The sequence below is a fragment of the Chrysemys picta genome, chromosome 10, assembly GCF_011386835.1.
Source record: "Chrysemys picta bellii isolate R12L10 chromosome 10, ASM1138683v2, whole genome shotgun sequence".
Taxonomy (NCBI): domain Eukaryota; kingdom Metazoa; phylum Chordata; order Testudines; family Emydidae; genus Chrysemys; species Chrysemys picta.
Genome location: NC_088800.1, coordinates 4,784,033 through 4,803,374, shown reverse-complemented (window position 1 = coordinate 4,803,374; position 19,342 = coordinate 4,784,033). Strand labels below are relative to the sequence as shown.

At 45.5% G+C, this 19,342-nt stretch overlaps 1 protein-coding gene and 1 long non-coding RNA gene across 3 annotated transcripts in view; both read left to right on the top strand.

Annotated features, from left to right (window-relative positions):
* SMAD3 (SMAD family member 3) overlaps positions 1-19,342 on the top strand; it is a 103,534-nt gene that overhangs the window by 27,705 nt on the left and 56,487 nt on the right. The window lies entirely within an intron of this gene.
* LOC135973889 (uncharacterized) lies at positions 1,705-3,555 on the top strand. Its single transcript, XR_010590927.1, has 2 exons — positions 1,705-2,262; positions 2,930-3,555. It is a non-coding gene; the product is annotated as an uncharacterized LOC135973889 (long non-coding RNA).

Below are 19,342 nucleotides of genomic sequence, written 5' to 3'. Positions count from 1 at the left end.
TAAGACATGGGTGTGGGGTGTGATGGGTGGTCTCTCAGCTGTAAGAAGGTGCAAGTACATGCTACTGAATTTTACGGTATTATTATTACAAATAAAATAGTTTTAATTATCCAGAGCTCTATCTGAAGCTCTTGTATTAAATTCCTTGTAGAACTGATGCTGAGAAAATACCTAAAAATGAGTGACAGGCTTTGACTAGGAGTCTGGTAGCACCTTAGACTAACACATTTATTTGGGCATAAGCTTTTGTGGGTAAAACCCCCCCACTTCTTCAGATGCATGGGGTGAAAATTACAGATGCAGGCATAAATATACTGACATGTGAAGAGAAGGGACACAAAAGACTAAATGGACACAAATCAGACATCAGGAATGGTAACATACAAAAGCTAGTAGGAGAACACTTCAATCTCCCTAGACTTTCAATAACAGATTTAAAAGTAACCATCCTTCAACAAAAAAACTTCAAAAACAGACTTCAAAGAGAAACTGCAGAGCTACAATTCATTTGCAAATTTAACACCATTAATTTGGGCTTGAATTAGGGACTGGGAGTGGCTTGCTCACTACAAAAGCAATTTTCCCTCTCTTGGAATTGATATTTCCTCATCAGTTATTGGGAGTGGACCACATCCACCCTGACTGAATTGGCCTTGTTAACACTGGTTCTCCACTTGTAAGGTAACTCCCTTCTCTTCACTCCATGCATCTGAAGAAGTGGGGTTTTTTTTACCCACAAAAGCTTATACCCAAATAAATCTGTTAGTTTTTAAGGTGCCACCAGACTCCTTGTTTTTTGTGTGGAGACTAACATGGCCTACCCCTCTGATACGAGGCTTTGACTGACTATTCAGAAATTCAGGAGTTTTATTTGACTCAGAGGATTTAAGCCCCCCCTCCCCCCCCAATCTGCCATCTCCATGCAAGACCCACAGTAGGCTTCTCCATGTTTGTAGCTTTCCTTAGGGAGCAAAGTGAGAGGTCCAGTGGCCTGTCAACCCTCTCAGCTATGTTCAGGCATGCTAATAGGCCCAGTTTTTCCCCACCCAACCCCTTAGTGTCTTAATAGGAGGACAAATGGGCCTATTCTCCACATGATAACATTATGGGGCATCTCTTCCCTTCTCCCTCACACAGAAAAAAATGGCCTGTTTTTTTCCACAGCCCTATACCTCGCAGAATTATTTGCACTTGTGCAAAGGATAAAGTACCACCAACTCAGAATGGCCAGTACTCTACATCTACACACAGTTCGCTCTGGATGTGAACAGGGTTAATATAAAGTGAGGGGTAAATGGCTTGGAGAATTACAGTGATTATCACCACTCCAACCCCAGCTGAGGCCTTGGCTACACTTCCGAGTTACAGTGCTGTAAAGGCTCCCCCAGCGCTGTAACTCAGTCCCTGTCCACGCTGGCAAGTCATTTGCAGTGCTGTATCTCCGTGGTTGCAGCGCTGCATGTACTCCACCTCTCTGAGAGGAATAGCGAGTATTGCGCTGCCGCTGCAGCGCTGCGGCGCCAGTGTGGCCGCCCAATGTGCTGTGAATGGCCTCCAGAATTATTCGGCAGTATCCCACAATGCCTGTTCTAGCCACTCTGGTCATCAGTTCAAACTCTACTGCCCTGGTCTCAGGTAACCAACCATGTGACTGACCCTTTACATTCTCTGGGAATTTTAAAAATCCCCTTCCTGTTTGCTCAGCCCGGTGTGGCGTGGAGTGCTATCAGCGAATCTTTCCAGGTGACCATGCCTCCACGCGCCAAGCGAGCCCCAGCATGGAGCAATGGCGAGTTGCTGGACCTCATCAGTGTTTGGGGGGAGGAAGCTGTACAGTCCCAGCTGCGCTCCAGCCGTAGGAATTACAATACCTTCGGGAATGTATCAAAGGACATGATGGAAAGGGGCCATGACCGGGACGCCCTGCAGTGCAGGATTAAAGTGAAGGAGCTGCTGAGTGCCTACCGCAAAGCCCGCTATGCAAACGGCCGCTCGGGTGCTCCCCCCGCGACCTGCCGATTCTACAAAGAGCTGGATGCGATACTTGGGGTTAACCCCACCTCCACTCCGAGCACCACCATGGATACTTCAGAGCTGGTGGGGGGGGGAGGAGGAGGAAAATGGGAGTGATGGTGGTGGGCCGGATGGAGACACCCCGGATCCCTGGAGCCATGCAGCCAGGAGCTCTTCTCGAGCCAGGAGGAAGGTAGCCAGTCGCAGTGGCCGGTACTTGTGGAGGACAAACAGAAGAGCAGGTTCCTGGTAAGCGTTTTTTTTTTTTTTTTTTCGGGAAGGAATTTTTTTGGTGCGGGCTCTTTGGGAGAGGAGGGTTAGGCATGCATGCCTAGATGCGGAATAGTGCATTTATATGGTTTATCACATCGCTGTAATCAGCCTCGGTAATCTCCTCGAATGTCTCATCCAGAACGTGTGCAATGCGCTTGCGCAGGTTTATCGGGAGAGCCACCGTGGTCCTTGTCCCAGCCAGGCTAACGTGTCTGTGCCACTGTGCCACGAGGGGCGGGGGGACCATTGCTGCACACAGGCAAGCTGCATATGGGCCAGGGCGGAAGCCGCATTGCAGTAGAAGACCCTCCCTTGCTTCCCAGGTTACCCTCAGCAGGGAGATATCGTCCAGGACGAACTCCTGTGGAAAATGTTGGGACAGTGTTCAGTGTAGGTGCCCCCTGAAGCTGTTGGCTCTCCCCAAGGCACAGAAACCCAGAGGACAGTGCAGCCCTGAAACAATCAGTCCCCCATACTCACTATTTTGAGGCTCCCATGGGATATGTGTGCTCTGTTTCGGACAGGAAAATATGCTATTGTGTAGACCCTGTGTGTTTTCTACTCCTTAAGTGCGGGGGGAATCATTACTCTGTCTGGTATAAACAATGCTGCCTCTGTTAAATGTTGCATTTTGCCTATACAGCTCCATCAACCTTGAGACCTCAGCCGTCCCTCTTATCGCCTGCTCAGAGACTGCAAAGACTCAGGAAGAGACCGCGAAAAAGCAAAGAAGACATGCTGCAAGAAGTGATGCGGCAGTCTATTCAAGAGAATGAGAAAGCACAGGACTGGAGGGAGAGAGAAAGCAGGATCCGCCAGGAAAACGCAGGGCACTGGCGGCAAAGCATCGCGCACCGGCAGCAAAGCACTGATAGGCTCATCAGCATCCTGGAGCGCTAAGCAGATGCTATCCAGGAGCTGGTAGCCATGCAGAAAGAGGAGCAGTACCGCAAACGCCACCCCCCCTTACAGCCCTTGTCCCAGAACTCTTTCTGTTTTGCCCCACTGTCACCTCCAACCCACTTTCCCCAACTTCCGTGTTCTTCACGCCACCCGCTGCCTCCAACACCAGTATCTTCACCACCCAGCCCTGAAAACCACAACCCTTACCCTCTGCACTCAACCCCCATCACCATGCAGTATAGCTGTCCTGAAGTGTAGCACTCACTGCACAGCACACCAGACAGGACATAAGTGAATCTGTGATTGTACTGTTCCCCACTCCACCCCCTTGTTTCTTTTCAATAAATGGATTCTTTGGCTCTGAAAGCATTCTTTATTATTATTGCATAAAGTAAAAGACTCCTTAGCCCAGGAAATAAACAAGCACTGCAAGTCTGCTTGTCTGCTTAGAAGACACTAATTCCTAAAGATTGGAACTACTGCACTTCACCCCCGTGCAGGGCACCAGATATCACTGCTGGTTTTCAGCCTCAAATTGCTCCCTCAAGGCATCCCTAATCCTTGCAGCCCCGCCCTGGGCCCCTGTAATAGCCCTGCTCTCTGGCTGTGCAAATTCAGCCTCTAGGTGTTGAACCTCGGAGGTCCATGCCTGAGTGAAGCTTTCACCCTTCCCTTCACAAATATTATGGAGGGCACAGCACGCGGATATAACCGCGGGGATGCTGTTTTCGGCCAAGTCCAGCTTCCCATACAGAGATCGCCAGCAGCCCTTTAAATGGCCAAAGGCACACTCCACAGTCATTCGGCACCGGCTCAGCCTGTAGTTGAACCGTTCCTTGCTGCTGTCAAGGCTCCCTGTGTAGGGTTTCATGAGCCATGGCATTAATGGGTAAGCGGGATCTCCAAGGATCACAATGGGCATTTCAACTTCCCCTACCGTGATCTTCCGCTCTGGGGAAAAAAGTCCCAGCCTGCATCTTCCTGAACAGCCAAGTGTTCCGAAAGATGCGTGCGTCATGCACCTTTCCGGGCCAGCCTGTGTTAATGTCAATGAAACGCCCACGGTGATCCACAAGCGCCTGGAGAACCATAGAGAAATACCCCTTCCAATTAACGTACTCGGATCCTAGGTGGGGTGGTGCCAGAATAGGCATGTGCGTCCCATCTATCGCCTCTCCACAGTTAGGGAACCCCATTTGTGCAAAGCCATCCACTATTTCCTGCACGTTACCCAGAGTCACGGTTCTTCTCATAGACTCATAGACTCATAGACTTTAAGGTCAGAAGGGACCATTATGATCATCTGGTCTGACCCCCTGCACGCTGCAGGCCATAAAACCATCCCCGCCCCTTCCCTGGACTCTGCTGCTGAAGTCCCCAATCCTGTTATTAGTGACCTCAATCGGCAGAGACCCTCCTGCTAGAGATCCCTGCCCCATGCTGCGGAGGAAGGCGAAAAACCTCCAGAGGCTCAGCCAATCTGCCCTGGAGGAAAATTCCTTCCCGACCCCAAATATGGCGATCAGTAAGACCCCGAGCATATAGGCAAGAGTCTCCATCCTGACCCCTTTTAGCCATTATGCTATTTACCTACCATTGCTTGGTTTTCCTTGACAACTATGTTTTACCATTAAACCATTCCCTCCATAAACTTATCTAACTTAATCTTAAAGCCAGACAAGTCCCTCGCCCCCACCGTTTCCCTCGGAAGCCCGTTCCAATATTTCACCCCTCTAACGGTCAGAAACCTTCGTCTAATTTCAAGCCTGAACTTCCCCACGGCCAGTTTATATCCATTCGTTCTCGTATCCACGTTAGTACTAAGCTGGAATAATTCATCTCCCTCCCTTGTATTAATCCCTCTAATATATTTAAAGATAGCAATCATATCCCCCCTCAGCCTTCGCTTGGTCAGACTAAACAACCCAAGCTCCTCTAGTCTCCTTTCATACGACAGGTTTTCCATTCCTCTGATCATCCTAGTGGCCCTTCTCTGCACCCGTTCCAGTTTGAGTTCATCTTTTTTAAACATGGGAGACCAGAACTGCACACAGTACTCCAAATGAGGTCTCACCAGCGCCTTGTACAACGGAAGCAGGACCTCCTTATCCCTACTGGATATACCTCGCCTAATGCATCCCAAGACAGCATTGGCTTTTTTCACCGCCACGTCACACTGTCGACTCATAGTCATCCTGCGGTCTACAAGGACCCCTAGGTCCTTCTCCTCTTCCGTTACTTCTAACCAATGCGTCCCCATCTTGTAACTAAAATTATTATTGGTCATCCCCAAATGCATCACCTTACACTTTTCACTATTAAATTTCATCCTATTTCTGACACTCCAATTCACAAGCTCATTCAAGTCTCCCTGCAGGATATCCCTATCCTCTTCCGAATTTACAACGCCTCCCACCTTCGTATCATCCGCAAACTTTACCAGCCTACTCCTGCAATCGGTTCCGAGGTCAGTTATAAATAGATTAAATAAAATGGGTCCCAAAACCGAACCTTGGGGAACTCCACTGGTAACCTCCCTCCAACCCGACAGTTCACCCTTCAATACGACCCGCTGCATTCTCCCCATTAACCAATTCCTTATCCATCTCTGGATTTTCAAATCGATCCCCATGTTTTTCAGTTTAACCAATAATTCCTCATGGGGTACAGTATCAAACGCTTTACTGAAATCCAGGTATATTAGGTCCACCGCATTTCCCTTATCTAATAAATCCGTTACCTTCTCAAAGAAGGAGATCAGATTCGTTTGGCACGATCTGCCCTTCGTAAAACCATGTTGTAAATTATCGCAATTGCCACTACCCTCCAGGTCCTCAACTAATTTCTCCTTCAAAATTTTCTCTAACACCTTGCACACTACAGATGTTAAACTAACAGGCCTGTAGTTACCCGGATCACTTTTTTTCCCTTTTTTGAAAATAGGAACCACATTAGCTATTCTCCAGTCTAACGGGACCACCCCCGAGTTTACAGATTCATTAAATATTATCGCTAACGGGCCCGCTATTTCCCGCGCCAATTCCTTCAATATTCTTGGATGAAGATCGTCCGGTCCTCCCGACTTAGCCCCATTAAGGCGTTCAAGTTTTGTTTCTACCTCGGATACGGTAATCCCCCATCCCGAACGCCCCTCTGTAATGGTGCTAGTATCCCTAATCCCTTCATTGGCCTCATTAAACACCGACGCAAAATATTCATTGAGATATTGCGCCATGCCTAGATTGTCTTTAATCTCCTCTCCGGCAATAGTCTTCAGCGGTCCCACTTCTTCTTTCTTTGCTTTCTTCCTGTTTATGTGGCTGTAAAACCTCTTACTATTGCTTTTAATTCCCCTCGCTAGGTCCAATTCTACACGGCCTTTGGCCTTTCTCACTCTATCTCTACATTCTCTGACTTCGCTTTGGTACATTTCCTTACTGATCCCTCCCCTCTTCCACTCTTTGTACGCTTTCTGTTTTTTCCTAATCGCCCCTTTGAGTCGGTCGCTCATCCAGCTCGGTCTAAATCTCTTGCTTGGTAATCTTTTTCCCTTTTTGGGAATACAGGCCTCCGACAGCTCATGCATCTTTAACTTAAAGTAATCCCAGGCTTCTTCTGCCTTTAAATCCATTAATACGTTTGCCCAATCCACTTCCCTTACCAGTCCCCTTAATTTGTTAAAATTGGCCTTTTTAAAATTATAAACCCTAGTCTTTGACTTAATTCTGTTACTCCTTCCCTGTATTTTAAACCGAATTAGCTCATGATCACTGGAGCCCAAATTGTCCCCTACTACCACTTCCTCAACGAGGTCCTCACTACTTACCAGAATCAAATCTAAAATGGCCTCCCCCCTCGTCGGTTCAGCTACCACTTGATGGAGGAATTGATCATCAAGCACATCTAGGAACATCTGAGCCCTATTATTGCTACTAGCGTTTGTTCCCCAATCTATTTCTGGGAAATTAAAGTCCCCCATAATTACACAGTTTCTATTGCTTATTACTTCTCTAAGCACATTAAATAGTTCCTTATCCATATCCTGGGTCGATCCTGGCGGTCTATAGCACACTCCAAGCACTATCCCCGGAGAGGCTCTAGAAGTCCTATTACCCATTGTAAGTATTGCCCAGACGGACTCTGAGTTGTCTAATCCATCCACTATTATTTCTTTACAGTTTATTTCACTATTGACATACAATGCCACCCCCCCACCTTTACCTCTGTTCCGGTCTTTCCTAAACAGCACATACCCCTCCATACCTGTGTTCCAGTCGTGACTGTCATTCCACCACGTTTCCGTTATTCCTACGATATCTGGTTTCAGCTCTTGGACCAGGAGCTCCAATTCCTCCATTTTATTACCTAGGCTTCTGGCATTGGTGTATAGACACCCTAATGTATGTCGATTAGCCCGTCTCCCATTAGCAGCACTATATGTTGCGGGCCTCCTAGTGTCCGTCCCTCCTGTCCTTCCTATGTCCAATCTCATCTCCACAGCTATCTCTCCTCTCATTTTACTCACCTTCTCCATACTGGAATCTGGCGTGGAGATTAACTGTGCATCTCCCAACCGTCTCCCCAAACTTGCTAGTTTAAAGCTCTTTTGATAAGATGAGCCAGCCTCCCTCCCAAAAGTCTATTTCCTTCCCTACTCAGGTGAAGCCCATCCCGCGAGAACAGGTGTCTGTCCCCGAAAGCCTCCCAGTGGCCATACATCCCAAAGCCCTCCTTATAGCACCACTCCCTTAGCCAACTATTTATTCTCACAATCCTATCAGCCCTTTGCTGCCCTTCCCTCGGAACGGGCAGAATCCCACTAAAGATAATCTGAGCCTCTATCTCCTTGAGCGTCTTCCCCAGCCTGGCATAATCTCCCTTGATCCTCTCTAACGAGAACCTAGCCGTATCATTCGTTCCTACATGAAGGATTATCAGGGGGTTCTTACCTGCTCCTTGTAGGATCCTTTTCAATCGCAGGTCCACATCGCGTATCTTTGCGCCCGGTAGACAGCACACCCTTCTGTTCTCCGGGTCCGCCCTGGTCACAGGCCTATCCAATCTCCTCAGTAAAGAGTCTCCAATTACATACACCTGCCGTTGCCTGGCAACAGTGCGATCTAGTAATCTAGTCTCCGATCCCTCTAGTCCTGACCTGTGCCTATTCCTATCTTCCCTTATGCCTTCCTGAATCCTCACGGGGCCCAGAATTGGTGCTGTCTCCATCAAATCCTCCCCCCTCTCTCTTGGACTAGCAGCTCTTCTCTTCTTCCTCACCCTTCCACCTTCAGTCGCCACCTGCTGCCCCTCTACCTCGGTATCCAAACACTCGAACCTATTCCTGAGTTCTATTCCCCCCTCACTGGCCCTTCTTTTCCTTGGCCTGCTTCTCACTGTCACATGCTTCCACCTCCCATGTTCTCCCCCTTCCATTCCCCTCTCACCATCCTCTCCCTCTGCCTCTACCTCCACCATAGGGCATTCTCCTTCAGCCTCCCCTTGCCTGTCCTCCATCAGCTGCTCAAACCCCCGCCTAAACTCCACCAGGGTATCTACCTGCATCTGCAGCCCCTTAATCTTTTCCTCCAGTAACTCTATCAGGCGACACTTCATACACACATACCTGTGTTCCGGCTCCCCTGCTAGGACCATATACATACCACAGCTTCCACATGCAGCCATCTGCATTCTGTCTGCTGCTGCTGCTGCTTGGCTCATGGCTGCTGCAATCTCTGCCCACTGCACCTGTGGACTCAGAGCACACACCGCGCCCTCCTGCCTCCCCCCTTACCTCCCCCTGCAAACTCCCTCTCAAACTCCCCTGTTAGCCGCCCTGTTTGCTGCCTCCGGTGCCGCTGCTTCTGAGTAGGATGCGATTAATGGCCTTGCAAACTTGCATCAACACGATTCCAACGGTCGACTTTCCCACTCCAAACTGGTTTGCGACCGACCGGTAGCTGTCTGGAGTTGCCAGCTTCCAGATTGCAATAGCCACCCGCTTCTCCACTGGCAGGGCAGCTCTCAATCTTGTGTCCTTGCGCCGCAGGGTGGGGGCAAGCTCCTCACACAGTCCCATGAAAGTGGCTTTTCTCATTCGAAAGTTCTGCAGCCACTGCATCCCACCACTTGGTGCTTGTTTCCCGAGCCCAAAAGCGGCGTTCCACGGTGCTGAGCATGTCCGTGAATGCCACAAGCAATTTCGTGTCGTACGCGTTATGCGTCTCGATAGCATCGTCGGAATCCTCACCCTCACTCTCACTGTCACTTTGGATCTTAAGGAATAGTTCGATAGTCAAACGTGACGTGCTGGCGAGACTCGTCGTCATACGCCTCAGCAGTTCGGACTCCATTTCCCGCAGACAGATCGCGCTGCACAGAAACCGTTGAAAGATGGCGCCAAAGGTGGACGGAAACAAAGGGATTTCTGGGATGCGAAGCGATGCATCATGGGGCATTGGGACAGGACCCAGAATCCCCCGCACCCACGCCCCCTTCCCACAACCCACGACACCAGAATGGGAAAAGGTGCTCTGTGGGATAGCTGCCCATAATGCACCGCTCCCAATAGCACTGCAATTGCTGCAAATGTGGCCACGACAGTGCGCTGGGCAGCTGTCAGTGTGGACAGACTGCAGCACTTTCCCTACTCAGCTGCACGAAGTCAGGTTTAACTCACAGCGCTGGACATCTGCAAGTGTAGCCAAGGCCTGAGTGTGTGCTTCTCTCCCTGGCACCACTGCGGGATGGCGAATGTGTTTACCTCACTTCTGTAATGTGGAGTATAAAAAGGAGAACATTGTTTTCATTACCAATGAAATGAGGGGAATTGAGGTTGACTGGGATCAGGTCTCTTTTCCAATGGTGCTGAAAATGGTTCTGTCCCATTTTACAGTTGGTTTAGCAGGTGAACTGATACTATCACTGATTTGAGAGGTAGCACAGAGGGAACCTGTAGCTGAAACCATTACCTGTAAAGGGTCATTTTCCCGTCAAACCTCTTTATCAGCATTATTGCTTTCCAGGTGTTTTCCCTCCCCAGTGACTAGCTATGATTATTTGTCCCCAGATGTATTAGCTTGTACTTTTCTAAGCTGAATGGCAGTTCAGTGTCTTCCCATGTTTCTAACCGCTTTTGCAACTCTCCCCTCTATGGTAGCAAAAACCATGTGTTCAAAGCTTAACCACATGAGGTTTAGCTCAATAATCTTACACTTGATGCCTGTGTTCCCCACTGAGTCATAGTTTTAAAAATATGTAATATCCAAAAATGAATAAATTTTCCAGTTTCTTTGTTCATGGAAGTCTGTGACCTCATGCCAAAGGAAATTGAACTGATGCATCTTTGGAGCCTTAAAAGGAAATGCTCCTCATTGAACAAATTCAGATATGCAATTCATATTGTTAAATGTGTGTCAGCAAATGCCAGGGTAGCTGTAATAATAGCTATGTTTCTTTCTTGATTTTTATAAAAAAGATTAATATGTATCTCTCGAGAGGTACAATTATACAACATCTTATTATTAATAAACACCTTTTGTTCCCAGGTTAGCGGACCACAGACAGATTTTTTTGCTTATTTGCCGAACTTTATTAATTTTCAATACCTGTAATTTTATATGTACATGAATGTGTGGGGAAGTGATCTCCTCCAGATTTTCCATAATGTAAATGTATTTGTATGTCTGTGTTTCCATTATAAGCATTTATTTTTTGTATCTGGGAAATGTTTGTTATGCTGTAAACATCTGTGTAGGTTTGAAATCTGGCATTCCAAGGACCTGATTCTGCTCTCTCAGCTGTCTGAATTGGGAATAACTTCACTGAAGCTAATGGAATTGCACTAGTGTAAAGCTGATGTAAGATAAGAATCGGGCCACAGGGGTCTGATTTGACACTGCCGTAGGCATTTAGACCTAGGCAAAGTGCTTGTATGCTCACTTCTCATTTACTTTGCATAGGTCCAACTTACTATGAAAGGTACAAGCATTATCATTAAGGCCCCAAGTAAATCAGTTTTAAAATACCCTTTGGTGCTACTAAGTATTGGTAGCTGCTCTGATAAATTGCAGCATCCTTCTTGAGAAGACTGTGGTGAAATTCTGGGTCCTCTTAAGTCAGTGGGAGTTTTGCTAGTGCCTTCAGTGTAGGTCTCATGTGGTAAGTAAAGAGGGTCGATGAGGCAAGATTTTAATTAGTGAGGGGAAAAATCCACAAATAGTTCCAGGCTTAGCGAGAGATGGAATGGGTACTGCATATCAGCAGTAAGGTCAATAACGTTAATAATAAAAAGCCACAAAAAGGAAATTAAACTATAAAAATTATGTTAAAATAACATACAGGATTTGACTAAAACCCACAGAGGCAGGAAAGTTGAGAGTGAACACTGAACTTTATCTGACCCTGGTGTGTCCAGGCATTTGCACACTTGATAAGTAAGATTATTTACTCCTTGCAGATTCTGTAATACAACAGGAAAGGGAAGGTCAATGGCACCCTGTTTTTAACCTGTGCAGTCATCCCTTGTATAACTCATAAAGCACTAAAAGGAATGCATTTAAAGACATGTTCTGGTACGCTATGTCTATGACAAGCTATAAAATAAATATATATAAACTGTCAGAAAAGAAAAAAAATTACATAAAAAATATACTATTTTTTCCACAGAGAACTTATATGAACAAAATGTATTTTTCTGTTATCCTTCTAAGCTGCTAGAGTTTAAAGCTATAAATCATACAACACGATATGTGTTTCTTATTAAAATCCGTTTGCAGTCTTTCTGCTGGTAGTTAACTCAATATCTCTGTGACAAACTTGGAGGGTTTTTTGGTGCTATTGCCATCTTGGGCTTGTGTGTATGTGGTTGGGCTTTTGTGGTTGTTTTTTTTTTTTTTTTTTATTCTTTCTCTTGAACCAATACCAACAAATATATGGATGTAGAGTAGGACTGCCCCAGTAATTTGTAAATAATGCTAAGGTAACCTGGAAAATTATTGTATTTATTAGTGCTGCTCCTCCCACAGAAGCAATATTTGCCTAATTTTTGGCTTCAACAAGCTTTTTATTGGAGATTGTAGTATTTGTATATTGCAAAGACATAAACATAGTATGCCAGACTTTTTCATCTCTTGTGACATACCGGTGCAAATATGGAGTTATCCCACTGAACAGAATAGCTTTGATGGCATTATTCCAGATTTACACCAAGGTAATGGAAATGAATCTGGCCCAACTAACTCTAAAGGGTCACACACTTCATGGCTTCTGTAGCCTGAGCTCATTGCACACACCAGGGCCCCTTGCATCCCCCATAAACTCCCTGTTTGCCACCCTCCCATCCTCCTCTTTTTCAGGGACTTGATGCAACCCCTGCTCCCCATGCCAAGGCCTCTGCGTGCCCCTCCTTCCCTCTTCCCCCCACTTTCCAGGAACTTTGTGTGGCCTTTCTTACCATGGCAGGACCTCCCCATTTCTCCTCCCCACTCACATATTATGGTCCCTTATTCTTCCCCATGCCAGGGGCTCTGTTTCTTTTAGTGCCCCTTCTCTCCTACCCTTTCTCTCTCTCTCTCTCTGGATGTCAGCATTTTAAAGTTCAGTGTGTTGCCAGAAAACTGTCCCAAAACAAATGCGATTCGTGGTAAAAATCAGAAAATATAAGGTGGGGGTGGGGGCAGGGTTTTTAACTCTTGAACACCACATCCAGTTCAGAAATGCCACCAAGATGAATGTAAATCCTCACAAGCTTAGCCAACAAAGCAGATTGTGGTGCATGTAGAGATGTCTGTGGCCTGGATCCAGAGTTGCGAATGGGGTGTGAAAAGGTGACTGATCTTGGCATTGGGACTTTATACTAGGGCAGCCCAAGAGAGTGGTTGATTCATGAGAGAACTCTACTTTACCACAGCTTTTTATGTCCTACTTCACCACTTCCTCATCTAGGGTGACCAGACAGCAAGTGTGAAAAATCAGGACGGGGGTGGGGGGTAATAGGAGCCTATATAAGAAAAAGATCCAAAAATCGGGACATCCGGTCACCCTATCCCCATCTCAAGGAGCCCCACCATCCACAAGCTGACCAATATGTGTGCATTTTAAGATTTTGTAAAGAATTAGGCTTGTTACCCGATGTTAGGTTAAATAAAGCCATTCAAGGTGGGCTGCCAGCTTTCAATGAGTTCACTGTCCACTTTTGTGTTTTGTTGACCCCTTAGAGTAAGTGTTGCTGCTTCCAGTAGGGTAAGTAGATTACTTCGGGTTATCCTGGATAGCTTCCTAGGGTGCATAAAAGTCTCTGGGTGCACAACACATTTCCATCAGGAGGATTGCACGCTATTTATCCTGCTGCAGAAGCCACCACAAAGTTAATCTCTGAGTAAAGCCTCAGGACTCCTCCCCCAGGAGCAAGTGGGTGGAGTCCTCATGAAGGAGGGAGTTCAGTTATTTTTGATAACAGCAATTAACAAAAGATACCAAGTGTATAGTCTGATGTGAAGTCATTCAAATTCATATTTGTATATTAAACCACATAAAAATAGTGTTGTGAAGCAAGGACAAGAAGCGCACAGGTGCACAAGTGGTGGTAACATTTTAATGAAGACTGAAAGTGCCAGAGGGGTCAGTGCTATCTGCTGGCAAAGGGAAACCCACAGAGTTCCTCCCCGAAGCACAGAAATGACATGCACCAAATAGCGGTTCATGAGCTGTGAAAAGTTAGCACAGTGAGTTCCCATTGCAAGAAAAGGAGAGTTTCTTATCTTGATGGAATGAGGCATATATCACAATAAGAAAATCATCATTTTTGTTTGTAGCATTCTTAGTAGGCCCCCCATAATAAATTATCTGCATGTAAAGGATAAACACTGAAGGATCAAATTACAACTAAATATTGGGCAGGATGGTCTGGTGGTTAAGGCACTGGACCGGGATTTGGAAGATTTGCATTTAGTTTCCCAGCTTGGCCATAGACATCCCTGTGTGACCATCTGCAAGTAATTTACTCTCTCTGTGGCTCAGTTTCCCTTCTTTAAAATGCAGAGGGTTGTTGTGGAGATAAATACATTAGTGTTCGTGAGACACTCAGATACTATCGTACAGGGGGCTATATTATTACATATTGTAATTAGGTATAAAAGTTCTCATAAGGTGGGTAAAGTAACTATAGGGGTACAACATGGGCCTCAGATATCCTTTAGCATTTAGTGATTTAAGGAGGGAAACTTGCATGCTTAGTGATGGTCTCTATTGCTTGTGAAACTTCATAGCCCTGAACTAGAAAAAGCAATGACTATACTTGGGCCCAAAGTATAATGTGACTGAGCAGCTGTGTAAAGGTTGTATAACTTACCCCCTCCCCCTCTTAAAAAAAAAAAAAAGACACTGCATAATCTGCTAAACTGTGCAGACTTTGGGCTATCCCCAGCACAGCAGGGGAAGACTGATACTGCACCAGTAGCCATAGGACAGGGATATAACCTTTTGTAACCATCACTCGTTATCTGATTGGGGCCAGGAATTAAAAAACAGTCTCATCCTAGCACTCCTGTTTGTCATGCTGTATGAAGTTCTGAAACTGCACGGGAGTGGAGCTCCCTTCTTGGGGATGTAGGAGTTCTACATGGCAGGAGCTCCTGGCTGCCTCCTCCCACCTACTCTTGCTTCCTCCAGTTTCACCAGTGCTTGTGTCCCTTTCACCCTTGATTGTTCCCTTCTCAGACTCCACTCATGCAGGGCTAAGGAAGCTAGACCTTGATCCTGCAAAGCTGCATGCATTACACTCCTCAGTAATTCCACTTAAGTCCACAGGACTACTAGAGGCTTTAGAGAGCTGGAATGCAGGTATCCTCCCTGCTTTGCATGGGGGCCCAACATCTGCTGGGGGGCTGCTGCTGTTGTTTGCTAGAGTTTCCCCGCCCCCCCAAACACCCAGAAATGTGCCATGGACCTCACACATGTGAAGACATGAGGTAGGATTTCAAAGAGTGCCTAAGTGACCTAGGAGCATAAGTCCATTGACTTTGTGTGACTTGTGCTTCTAAGTTACCTAGGTGCTCTTGAAAATCCCATCTGCCATCCCTTGTCCCATGAGCATGCAAGCAAAATGCGGCATGACATAAGTTGAATGGAAAAGTAGCGGAAGGATAAGAGTGATGATAAGAAAGTGCTTACTCAGTAAGGGGTTTACCAGGCAAGTAAGGTACATTAGTTATATTTTTGTATATGTATTTTTAGAATTATTCCAATAGACCTGCTGGCTGCTGAATGACTTTGTAATCAACTAACATTGCTGAATAATTCAGTGCAGCTCTGCAATATATATCTTGATGCATGCAGTATAGTACACTAGGGCCTTGGTTAAATACATATCATAACTCATCGCTTACTGCTTTTGAGAGAATGTCTACAGATGAGAATGAATGTGTAGGCAGTAGCACATTAACCATCCATCTGTTGCAGGTGAAGATCTGGGACCTGCCTGTTTCAGGTAGCTTTCTAACTTGACCCAGGCTGCAGACAAAATGTGGAGGGAGATGGCAGGGTTTGAGTGGAGGAGTCCCCACTCAGAGTTTGGGATGTATTGAGATTCTGTAGTCTTCTTGTAAGGCTGGTTGAGAGTGCTTCCTGCTGTTGGCAAACAGTACTGCATATAAATCTCATACAGAGGAGGACCATCCTTTGCACTGGTGGAGTTGGAGAAGAAGCCAGGGAGAGCTCCTTCTCCTTGAAAACCAGAGGTCTAGGAGGAGACTTTGCTTTTTGTCCTTAGCTTCCCTGAGTGTGATGGAAAAATGGAGGCAGTTCCTGAGGTGGGAACTGGCAGGAGAGGAAAGCTCTCAAGGGACAATTTGGAAGAGATCAGCTTGATGTTTGGTCTGGGTGACATTTTGGTGGCTCTGGGCCTTGGTTTCTCTTAATTTACCCCTGCTAAAAAGGGGCTTCATGAAAATAAAAGTATTCAGTACAAAACAATAGTAAAATACATATCCTGAACAACACTTGTCTCGGCACTGTAGATGATCCACCTGCATTTAAGGATGAATAGCTACCAAAGAAATAGAGTTCTTAGGATTTGTAAAGAAAACTAGGTTACACTGAGGCTTAATTTTCACTAGGAAAATGTTTGTCAGTTTAGTTTGCTGGTATATCTTATGCCAGTTCTCTAAGCAAAATAGACTATGACAGTATAACTGCAGCTACACTAGGGCTTTTGCCAGTATAAAAATATTTTTAAAAATCACATCCCTAACCAACATTACTATATCGGCAAAAGATTCTGGTAGAAACCTGGTTTTTGTGACACCAAAAGCCAAAAAAGCTGAGATTCCACCTCCACAGAGATTTTCATCAAGAGATGACAAAGCTTTACAAAAGCTGTCCAGAGCAAAACAAAGAGAGTTGCATAATGGTGCAGTACTGCACCATGTCCAAAGCTGAAATGTGTCTGTGCTTGTGCTTTGTCAGCAGAAATAGGAAGTTTGAAAAATACCTTGTGGGGGCGGGGGGAGGTCACTAGGTTCTGCATGGGATCACTGCCAACTTGAAATATGGTCTTGTGCTTGCTTGTGTAGCAGCATATAGTATAAGACCCATATGTTGGCTTACACGGCAGTTAGATCACTGTTAGGAGTGAGGTGATTTGATTGCAGAAACAGAATGTGGGCAATATTTGGTGGTAGAGAAGACACAACATAACTTAATAAACTGTTTAACCAGTAACACCACACATGAGGAAAGGCTTGCTCTTTGGGAATGTGGGTCCCAGAAGGAGTGGTGACTATGTGCTGCCCACAAGTTTGAGGAGATTTAAAGCATTCGTTTTTAGGAAGTGTTTTTTTTTTTTTTTTTTTTTTTGCAATGAAAGTTATTTTTACTTTATGCTCTTAAAATATCAGTCACTGAGAAGTACATATTTTGCGTCAATGAAAAATATACCCTTTAATTTTCTGGCATAGTGCCACCCATTAGTTTCACTTCTGCTTATTGTCTATCAGCCTTCACTTTATCGCCCCATATTTCCAGGATGGTTCTACTCACTTGTCAAAATTTGCTCCTGGTTGAAAGTGCTTATACACAATCTCAATCTAGGAACATTTCAAACTGCGCATTTTAAAAAATCAGTGAGATTAGTAATAATGTTTATGAAAAGGCATGTTGGCCTTCTGTAGCGCATCTCATACAAGAATCGCCAGTCACATACAAACATTAACTTGGAAATAACAATACTGGTCTATTTTGCAACTTACAGATGGGTAAATGGGGTATGTGTGGAGGGGGGAATGAAATGACCTACCTGCATCAGCAGCGAGTGGCAGAGTTGAGCGCCTACACAGTGACTGGGTTCTTCTACTGACTCTGCCACAATAACTTTTTGGGCCTAACTGTGAATCCATTGCCCCCACCGGTAACAGTAACTTCCACCAGCATCACTGAAATCAGTGGAGCCATTTATGGAGAAAGGACCTATTCAGCATGAATAAAGGCATCCGAATCTGGCTCTCTGGTCCCACACCTGATCCCCAAATCACTAGTCTGTTTAGAATGGTAGAAAACAAAGATGGAAAAGCTGGTGCACAGTGCAAGTGTAGACATGTTCCCTATGGTGTGCTTGTGGGTGCTTTTAGATTTAGTGTCAGTTGTTCATATCACAAGAAAAACCATAATTGGGCTATACTGTGTAGTACCCTGGGAGAGGCAGAGTTTCTGTGCACTGCACAAATAAATACATTAAGTATAATAATATCTCCTGAAATTACCCATCCAAACTGGAAATTAATTTCATCATTAGGAGTTTTGAACCATGATTCACAGAATACAGTACGCTTTAGACTTCGCCTGAAAGTCACATCCTCTGTACATTTAAATTGCTTAAAATATCTAGGTAGAATTTACATTAATCCCTGGTAATAAATACCTATGAAGCAAGTGCTATTGGTTTTTATTACTGACTTTAAAAGTCCCTTACCAAACATGCTTTAGAGAGGGTTTAAAAAAAAAAAGATTAATTAGTCCAGAAAAAAAGACTTTGAAGTTCAAACTCTAAATAATGTGGTTTGGGAATGTAGCCAAAGTGGTTCAAAGATAAAAAGTTCACTTCCTGGAGAGAGAGAGAGAGAGAGAGAGAGAGTGTGTGTGTGTGTGTGTGTGTGTGTGTGTGTGTGTGTGTTTTTACATACATGAGCGCCATTAGTGATGTGTTTGGTCCCTTCTAGCTATTGTTTAACGCAGCCTCACAGTATGAAGGACACAACCACCAAGCCTTGTCATCTATCTTGTTGTGTAGTGTGTAGCTTATGTTTCAAGACTTCTCTGATTTGTCCACTGGAGTCTCTCATTTGTTCCTAACCATTTCTGTGGTGGAGCCCACCTTCAAAGGGTGGATAGGCATCCTCCTGTCCCCAGGCATCCTGCCTCTGCAAAATTGCTCTATCATTTGTATTTTCCAATCCATTGTTTCTCTCCCTCCTGTCTGTTTTCCTTTGTATAGTCTTTGTTTTTCTAATATTAATATTTGTTAATGGCAGTTTTTCTTAGAAGGTTCCATGCAGCTTATGTCAGGAGAATGGCCATCCACAGGGAGGTGGCTCCATTTGCACTTAGCTGCAGGCTTTCTCTCTCTAGAACAGAAGATTGGGCTGTCATGCTTTTCTGCTGCCTAAGTCTGTGTTCCTTCCTGCATGTGTGAGCTGCAACCAGAGCTGGCTGTGTCAGGAGATGCAAAAGAAACAGCGATGAAAGACAGGTAGAGGTGTCCATTGCTTTGCATGCAGCCAGCGGAGCATGGACAGCTTACCACACAGCCACAGAGGCATATTTACAATGGGAGTGAGGGGAGGGAGGGGCTACAGAACAAGAGCTGTGCAACTTTCCCCACAACTCTTTTCTGTCTTATTAGTACTGCAGCTTCTTCCATCCCTCCCAGTGCGCACACATGCTATTACTGCTCTTCATTAGTCTGGTCCTTCCCTGCTCCATATTGGGAAACACTCATCTAGAGAGAGGTTTGGTCCAGTAGCACAAACTCGGTGGTAGGAATTGGGACCTTCTGAGTTCTGTTGCTGATACTCACTATGGATTGGGTGAGTCATTTAGCCATTCTGTGCCTCCATTTCCTCATCTTTAAAATGAGAATAATACTAGGGCTATTGTGAGGATT